We start from the raw sequence: 10098 nt of genomic DNA on the forward strand, positions 1-10098 counted from the left end.
TTTTTTTTACTTTTCTACAGTAGTACAGACCGTGAACGCAACACTCAGCGCAAACTAGCAACAGGAACCTAGCATCATCCAATCCTCAATTCCGCGCGTTGTGTTTATTATGTCCATGGTCTGTCAAGAAAGTGTTTGAAGGGGAGTCGTCTAATGTGATATAACATGGCTTTGTCAACTCAAAAACCAAGTGGACACTGAAAACCGTCGCTTCAACCCTGCCTGGACTGACAAGTATTTATTCATTTTGCCGCCGAATTCAAACGCCAAACCGATGTGTTTAATTTGTAATGAGTGTGTTGCGGTACTTAAAGATTACAATGTGCGGAGACACCACATTGATAAACACTCAACTTTCCGCTCAAGCTTTCCTGAGGGATCTCAGGATAGGGCTTGATAGAGTTTGCTGGCATCTTACAACCGGAACTGTGCTACTATGGTGCGGACATGCACGGCCCAAGAGAGAGCTACAGCTGCTTCCCTTCGTGAGTCATGGATCTTGGCAAAAAAGAAAAGGCCATTTACAGACTCTGAAACCGTGAAAGAGTGCATGCTGGCCGTCGTGAATGAGGTTATAAATGACGACAAAGTAAAAACAAGCGTGACCTCTGCCATTAAAAAGGTACCCCTGTCAGACACCACAAATATTCGCAGGGTTCAACTTCTTGCTACTGATGTGTTCGAAATGCTTTTAGAAGACCTGAAGAAAGCTGATGTCATGTCTATAGCAGTAGATGAGTCCACAGATAAGACGGATACCGCCAAATGTGCATATATGTCAGTTTTTTTGACGGCAAATGCTTCAGAGAAGAACTGCTCAGCTTACTGCCGTTAAAAGGACATGCAACAAGCGAGATTATCTTTGAGAAGATTACTACTTTTTTTGAAGACAATGGCCTTGATATGAGACGTGTGTGCATGCTTGTAACGGATGGGGCTCCATCCATGACGGGAAAAGTTAATGGTTTGGCTGCACGTTGGTCTGCTGTTGCACTTCAAATGATATCTCTACACTGCATTGTACATCAGACGGTATTGTGCGCAAAACAAAGCGGAGAGCTCAAGTCAACAATGGACAGCGTGATGGCAACAATTAATTGTATCCGCTCCACATCAAGCCTCCAACACCGCTTATTCCGTATGCTGCTGTCAGAAATGTCTGCTGAGCACAATGACCTGCTTTTGCACAACGACGTCAGGTGGCTGTCCAAAGGCAAAGCGCTCGAGCGTTTCTGTGATCTAAGAGGGGAAATCACAGCCTTCCTCGGCAGCAGCAAGCATAAAAAATCCGAAACACACTTGAACCGAATGCTGGATGACAACTTCATTGGCGATGTCTGCTTTCTCAGTGACATATTCAAACACCTGAATGACTTAAATGTGGGACTACAAGGCAGAGACAAAACTGTCATTGAACTGGTGGAACAGATGCGCGCATTCCAAGTCAAACTGGATCTTTTCGGGACTGACTTGAGCACAGGCCGAATGTTGCATTTTCCGACGCTCTGCAAATGCATCTCATCCCCGGCACGCATTACCGCTGTAATGACGGATTTCGTTGCGAGGTTAAAAGAAAACTTTGCTGATCGATTGGATGGACTTGCTTTGCCAACAGAGGTGATGTGTTTTGCCAGAGACCCGTTCACTGTCGCAATAGAAGGAGGTGGCCGTTCCCATTGACGAGGGGAAATTCATTCTCGAACTTGTGGACATGCGGTCATCCTTAACCATGGCACAGGAGCTGCGCACCAACGGGCCTGCCAGGTTTTGGGCTGATGTCAACCCACATCAGTTCCCTAACGTCAAGAGAGCAGCAGTCCACGTGCTAAGTATGTTTGGCTCAACATACACATGTGAATCAAGCTTCTCACACATGAACTCAATTAAAAGCAGCTCTCGTTGCTCACTGTCTGACGGTACACTTCACGAATGCCTTCGAATTGCATTGACATCTTATGAGCCCAGAATCACTGCTCTCATTCAGAACAAAATATGTCACTTCTCCCACTGAGAACTCAGCAGTGAAACTGTTGCATACATAGCAACAAAAGGATGTGTAACTAAGTGAGTAACAAAGTATTCATGTGTGTTAAGCTACTTAGTTATTTATTTTTTCTTTTCTTTTTTACCAAGCTTTAATATGGTTCTGGTTCTGTTTTTTTCATGCACTTTGTCATATTGATCCAACGGGGGGATATGCTTGTTTTAATATGTGACCCAAATGTTTATTAAATGTTTATTATTAATTATTTAAATAAGGAAAAATCTGATAAATGTGCAATATTTTGTTTTCAATGCACCTTGTTTTTTGCTTATTGGTCAGATATGACAAATATTTATTTTATTTTGTTTCAAAAAGGAAACTGGCTATTGATAGGCCTAATATTGTGCACTATTTTGTTTGCAGAGTTTTGCCTAGGTCAGATTCACCAAAGATGTATTAATGTAATTTTTCAGATATGACATGAAACCGTTTGTGTATTTCAATACATTCATTTGTGTTGGTCCGAAATTGGTCATTACTTGCTGCTGAAAATGTCTGGCCCAACTGAATTTCTTGTTTTGAAAATCTGGCCCAACTGAATTTGTAATTGAATAGCCCTGCCTTACTGGGTTAGGCGCCTCAATTATGTCAAAAAACATAGATGTCTTAACCAGGCGTGACTCATCCACTCACAGCACGCTGGAAAACCTGCTAGCAACATGAAAGTTTACGTTGCAAAGTCTTGAACAGGAGGCGGGTTAGCTGAACCAGTTTACCAGGATGATGTGTCTATTGCACCAACCCTTTCAGAGCTCGGTGTTAACTGGACTATCTCTGAAATTAACGATGTACCTATATGTACGGTGGTGCAAAATTGCATGTCAAATCGCATGACAAATCGCATGTCAAATCGCATGTCAAATCGCATGTCAAATCGCATGACAAACCGAATGTTAAACTGCATGTCAAATTGCATGTTAAAAACTCTTTCAGACTCCCTCTGAAAAAAAACCTGTACCTATGTGTACGGTGGTGCGGCCTCGCGCTGTGTCGATGTGTAAAACGCGCAGGCGAAGGCCGCGACCAGTTTATCGAAATCTCGCTATCCCACCTCAGAGCTTGGTGTTAACCGGACTCCCCCTGAAAATAATAAAATGGAAGTAGGGATGGGCGATATGGCCTAAAATCCATATTGCGATATACATTGCAGCCCCTTGCGATAACGATATATATCACGATATAAAATCATAAAATAACCATTTCAGAAAAGGTTACATAGACCCTAAGGAAAGCCAAACTGCTAAATGTATTTTAAAAAAAGAGAAAGATAGTATGTCGTTTTGAGAACATTTATTGTGCAACACTGTAATCATTCAACATAATGTTGCAGATAAATAAAATTCAAGCACAATAGCTGCAGAGACTTTATCAAAGAAAAAGCGTCAAGTATTGGGTTTCTTTCCTTTAGTGCAAACCATTCTAAAAGGCACGACACTTAGTTTAAGTCCTTGGTTCTTAAATGCCACCCAAGATGCAGAGATCAGGAAAAACTGGTCTCCTTTTAGATAAGGAACAGACACTGTACTGACAATTAGGGATGGCTATGATTAATTGATGATCAATCATTGATTGTTAAGAATTTTGTCGATCGCGTGATATTTTTTATCGATCAAACGGAGGTTGTATTCCATAGTGTGAAAGCGGAACAGCCAAGCCGTTGCTTGTCTATTTGATACAGATTTTGTCTTTTTGAATTGATTCCTGTGTTTAGTGCGCACTAAACGAGTTCGGTCCCTTGGTGCGGACATTCTGGGCTGTTGCGAATACAAACCATCAAACCTCGGGAACGGACCAAACAGCCGGTCCGAGACCCAGCCGGAGAGGTGGTCTCGGTTCGCTTCAAAACGAACCCTGGTGCGGTTCGCTTGAGATGTGAAAGCGAACGCACCTTGGTCCGATCAAGTTCTAAAAATCATACGCCTTTTTGAACGTAACAGGCACCCGCTCAGCCGCGCGCATTATAAGAATTATTGATTGACTGGCGGTAACTCCAAGATTAGCAGAACGTTGTTGGACCGTCGGGTGAAAATTTGTCGTGGCTCAACATGGAGCAAAGAGGAGACGGAACGTCTATTGGATATTTGAGTCCGATATCCTAAAGAAATTCCGTCTCCTCATTGCTCCATGTTGAGCCACGACTCAATTTCACCCGACGGTCCGACAAAAGCAAGTAAAAAGTATGCTGGAAAATATACATACAAATGGAGATGCATTTAACACATTCCGAGTCAGGATGAGGGAAAAGTCGTTGGACCGGTCCGCAGATCAATGTATATCACGCTGGATATCCATGATTGTTAACTTTCACCGGCACTTTCTCCTCCTTTTTTTTTTCCTTTAGCGCTTTACCCCGCCCCAGACCTTTTTGTCCAATGATTGAACGTTCTTTCCACACATGCAGGTTTGTTGACAAATTCTGGCACTGTTGCGAAAATTGCAATGTGAAATGGAACCGTACCAAACCAAAAATTTAAATATTTATTTTGTGTCATCAACATGCATTATCGTGATAGAGCGATAGAATTAAAATCACTATCGTAGGCCATTTTTTTATCGTTCATATCGTATATCGTTTATATTGTGCATTACTAAATGGAAGCACTCAGAATAGCGCACTCGGTCCAGGATCTAATTGTTGATAATAAGATCGACATACTGGGCCTTTGTGAAACCGGGTTAAAACCAGATGAGTTTCTAGCCCTAAACGAAGCTACTCCCCCCAATTACATTGGCGCCCAAGTATATAGAGAAGTAAAGAAAGGTGGTGGAGTAGCCCTTATATCTAATTCTAAGCTTAATTTAAAGCCAAAGAATATATATACTGTATATTCAGATCCTTTGAGGTGCTCGCGTTCTGCTCCTCAGCTCCCGACAAGCGAAATGAGTTCCAGACTCTTTCGTTTTTCGTCTTTCGCTGTAGTATACCGTCCCCCAGGACCGTATTGACTATTTGTTGATGAGTATTCTGATTTTGCAGCTGATGTGATGTTTTGCTTATTGGGGATTTCAACATTCATGTGAATAACCCATCTGATGCCCTCGTAAGGGCTTTTCTGTGCAGTACAGATACGCTTGGCTTCAAACAGCTCGTCCAGCACCCAATCCACATCGATGGAAACACGCTGGACCTCGTTTTGACCCGCGGTGTAGACATTTCACAGCTATTGGTCTCTCCCTACACCTCAGCTTTATCAGACCATTTTTTTGCTCACTTTCCAGGTGGTGGTATCCTGCAGCAGGCTACTTTCAGCTGTCGCCGCATCAGCTATGGCTGATGCAACCAGCTATGGCAGATAAGTTACCCCGTTCACTTGCTCATCTTTGTAACTATAGGGGTCTGTGGAGTGCCTTACTGATGACCTCATCATTGCCTTGTCTGCTGCCATTGACTCAGTTGCTCCGCTCATAATTAATAAACGATCATTGAAAAAAACGGATTTCATGGATTTCTTTGAGATTCAATCGATTTGAGAATAAATTGAAGCTTGCCGTGCAACTTGTCCTACAAATCCTTCGGGGCAGGATGGGGAACTCTGATGCAACTCTCCGGGAGTTCAACGCAATTCCTCTGGTTGAACGTGAAAGGGTGATAAAGGCATCGAAACCAACAACTTGTATGTTGGATCCTCTACCTTCCAAGGTTCTCAAAGAACTTCTTCCCACAGTGGGGCCTGCAATCCTCTTGCTTATGAATCTCTCGCTTTCCACAGGAATTGTTCCCTCCAATTTCAAGGCTGCGGTGATAAAACCGCTACTCAAAAAGCCTGGACTAGATCCTGAATTAGTCAGGAACTATCGGCCTATATCGAACTTGCCCTTCCTGTCAATGGTACAGGAAAGGATTGTAGCAAAGCAAATCGTCGATTTTCTGATGAGGAACAAACTCTTCGAACCTTTCAAGTCGGGGTTCAGGAATTTCCAGTCAACTGAAACTGCTGTTACAAGAGTTGTAAATGATATCCTTCTTGCTTTGGATAAAAATACAACTCAATGCTTGTGCTGCTGGACTGCAGCTGCTGCATTTGACACGATCGACCACAGCACTCTTCTTCACCGTCTTGAGCACTATGTTGGTTTCGGGACTACGGCTCTTGGCTGGCTTGAATCGTACCCCACAGATAGAACACAATTTGTGCTCCATGAGGGTTCAGAATCAAAGCACTGCAAACACCACAAGGGTCGGTCCTTGGTCCATTACTTTTTGCAATCTACATGCTTCCATTGGGTGACGTTATCCGCAGCTTCGGAATTAGTTTCCACTGCTACGCGGATGACACCCAGCCCTTCATTCCTGTATATTCAGGGGACTCGGCCCAGATCCAGAGGGTGGAGTCCTGTCTGGCTGCGGTGAAGAGCTGGATGGCACAAAACTTCCTACAGCTTAAAGGTGCCATGACATGCTATTTTATGGATGCTTTAATATAGGTATTAGTGGGCCACTAACACAGTATTCAAAGACGTAAAATTCAGCCCTGGTTCAGTTACAGCCACTCCGAGGATCTATATCATATAATATATATTATCACGGTCAAAAGCTGTGTGAGCCGATATTATGAATCTCAAACAACCGCGTTGGGTTCTCCGACGTTCCTGGTTCTTCCACATCAATCTGAAGTAGACTGAACCGCGACATGGAGGAGAAAGGGATTGTTGCCGGGCAGCGCTTAGGCACCTCCGCCTCCTGCAGCGCCGAGGCGGTGGTCCCTCGGCAGCGGGAAGTGGGGCTCAAGCGTGAGACATTCGCGGCCAACAATCCCTTTCTCCTCCATGTCGTGGTTCATGTTCTTGAGTAGGGATGGGAATTGATAACAATTTCACGATTCCGATTCCGATTCTGCTTATCGATCCGATTCCTTATCGATTCTCTTATCGATTCTAATTGGGTGAGAAAATAAGTACAAATGTGTTTGTATTAAATCTCTTTAATATATGATCAGAAGTGCGTCTCGTATTAGGAAATTGTACATTTTCAAATCAATTGGTCTAGACAAAAAATATGTTTGGCTTTTTAAGCCCAAATGCCATCATTATGTGCCATAAAACTAAAAACACAGACTGAAAACAGTCAAGTAAGAGCTTCTGCCTTTTGGAATACTAACAGGGCTCATTTGCATTCAACTTGTAACAAAATTCAACTGACATAAACAAAATGAAGTATTTATTAGACAAAGATTTATTAGATGGGCCTACCTAATAAACCGTTTGAACACACAAGACCGGAAACCATAGCAACGCCGGTAAACAAACCCCGAGAAGCCCAATCCCTATGAGCTCCCCACGCTACGGCCATCCGGAGGCGCACAGAGCTGTTGGCCGTGATATTATATATACAATTATATTATATTATATACTATTATATATAGAGCTCCGGGAGTCGCAAACGGCAACAATCACTTTCTCCTCCATGTTGCAGTTCACCCCAGACTGCACTGCACTGAGTTTGACGGTTGAACGCTGACTGGCGGTTACCTTACACATCACGCGAAATTCGCGTCAAAGTTGAAATATTTCAACTCGAGCGAATTTGTCGCGGCACAAATCCTCGTGAACACGCTCGCTTGTGCACGGCGAAAGGTTGGCGCGACTAATCAAAACTTGTCGCCGGTTTTCTCTCGCGAAATATTCGCCCGATACGCGTCTCTACGTTCACTTTGTATGGGATCTTGTCGCCCCGTCGCGTTTGGCACAATGCGCTTCTGCCTCGGCGGCGCCATGTTTGCTGCGTTCTGAACCAAAACAAAGCAGCGCGTGTGTTACGTCATGACGCATTTGCCGCGACCGGAACCGATAAGCGGAATCGTTAAGTAGGCTTGCTAATGATTCCAAGGAATCGGTTGACTCTGCACCGATTCTGAACAAGAACCGGTTCTCGATTCCCATCCCTATACTTGAGGGAGTCAAAGTCAAAGTTCCTTTCCCCCAATTCATTCTCAACCATGGCTGAGATAACCCCCACTACGATTCTCGTTGTAGAAATACCAGAGATGAGAGTCCGACGTGATATGCGCCATAACTCCAAAAGCAGAACGGTTATCCAAATAACCAGGAAGTGTTCAACACTTGCGTTACAGTCCTGGAGCTCTATATCTAAATAATATATAATTATCACGGCAAAAAGCTGTGTGCGCCTCCAGACGATATTATGAATCACAAACGACTTTGTCGGGTTCTCCGATGTCTCTGGTTCTTCCACTTTCACATCAATCTGAAGTAGACTGAACCGCGGGCAGCCGGGCAGTGGTGCTTTGCGGCGGTGGTGCCTCACGGCAACCGGCGGCATGTCGCAGTTCATGTACTTCAGGGAGTCAAAGCCAAAGTTCCTTTCTCCAGATTCCTTCTCAACTATGGCTGAGATAACCCCCACTACAGTCTCGTCGTGGAAATACAAGAGACGTCAAAGAACCGACAAGCAACACTAGCGTTTCAGTGGGTGTTTTCACACACACACACACACACACGTGGCGCTCGCAAGGTCGTGTCTCATTTGCGGGCCAAATTCTCTGGGCGGGCCAAGATGCTATGTGACGACATATGAAACCAAACCACATTCCAAATCAGCGCGCTTGAGCCTCCGTTTTTTCAAAGGCGAGCAGAACACCTAGTGCTCGTTTTACACCGAACGCAAGTTTTAGCCACTGGGGGACCATAGGCAGGCTAGGGGAACTCATATTTATGTTAGAAAACCTCATAAAGTGAGATTTTCATGCCATGGCACCTTTAACACTGGGAAGACAGAGCTGATAATTATCGGCTGAAAGCGGGACCAGAGAATTTGAGGTTGTCTCACTGTGGTTGGATGGCCTCGCCATCCCAATGAGTGCATCTGTCAAAAATCTTGGTGTCCTGTTCGACCCTCAACTGTGCTTTGACCAACATGTTACAAGTAAAACTAGAATTGCCTTTTTCCATCTGAGAAACATTGCAATAATCAGGCCAATGTTATCTGCAGCGGATGCAGACACTGATTCATGCATTTGTTTCATCAAGACTGGATTATTGTAATGCACTGTTCTCCGGACTACCAAACTCTACAACGAAAAGTCTACAGCTTGTACAGAATGCTGCAGCTAGACTGCTGACTAGAACGAGAAGGTTTGATCACATCACACCTATTCTCGCCTTTTTGCACTGGCTACCACTAACTTTCAGATCAGAATTGAAGGTGCTACTGCTACCCTATAAAGCCTTGCATGGATCATATCCATCCTACCTGAAGGACTTGATCATTCCTTACAGTCCTTCTCGGTCCCTCTGGTCTTCGGGAGCTGGCCTTCTTTCACTGCCGAAGGTTAAAAAAAAAATCGGCTGGACAGAGAGCGTTTGCCTATGGCGCCCCCTTCCTATGGAATAGGCTGCCACCTGTGATCAGGGAAGCTGACTGTGGAGCTATTCAAAGGAAAGCTCAAAACGCACTTCTACAATCTTGCATTTGTAACATAGGAGTGTGAAATCGACACAGATGCGATGTGAAGACCACTGTGTTTTTGTTAATACAGCATACATTCCCACTATGTACTTTTCCGTTCTAATTCACTTTGTCTGTTCTAGCGTGTTGTGGTGACTGGACTGGATGCCTGGACTCTCCTCATTGTTAACCAGCCAGCAACACATCAACAATTTAATATGATGTGCATGTATTTACCTGTATATCAATTATGGCACCCATTGCGCTCACTCTGACCATCTCCGGAAGAAGGGATCCCCTACTATGCGTTTCTTCAAGATTTCTTCCTTGCTGTTTTTTCTTGCCCTTGTGAGGGCCTGGGTAAAGGGTGGTGTCATAACAATTTGGCCTGTTAAGCCCTTTGAGAATGTAATGATGATTAAGGGCTATAAAAATAAAATTGAATATGCAATAGGCCAGGGCCGCCGCCGGTTAGGGGTACTCCAAAATAAAAGAAATAATGGGGGCGGTTGTTAAGACGCGAGCCGTACGCCTCCGGTGTGTGTTGTGCTTCAGGCAGTACTAGAGAATAAGCGCCGTGTTTCTTCCTAACTCTGCAAATACTACTCACATTACCCACAAAAAAGCCACCTGCTGCTATGTCCAAAGA

Source organism: Gadus morhua, chromosome 12 (genome assembly GCF_902167405.1).
Source record: "Gadus morhua chromosome 12, gadMor3.0, whole genome shotgun sequence".
NCBI lineage: Eukaryota > Metazoa > Chordata > Actinopteri > Gadiformes > Gadidae > Gadus > Gadus morhua.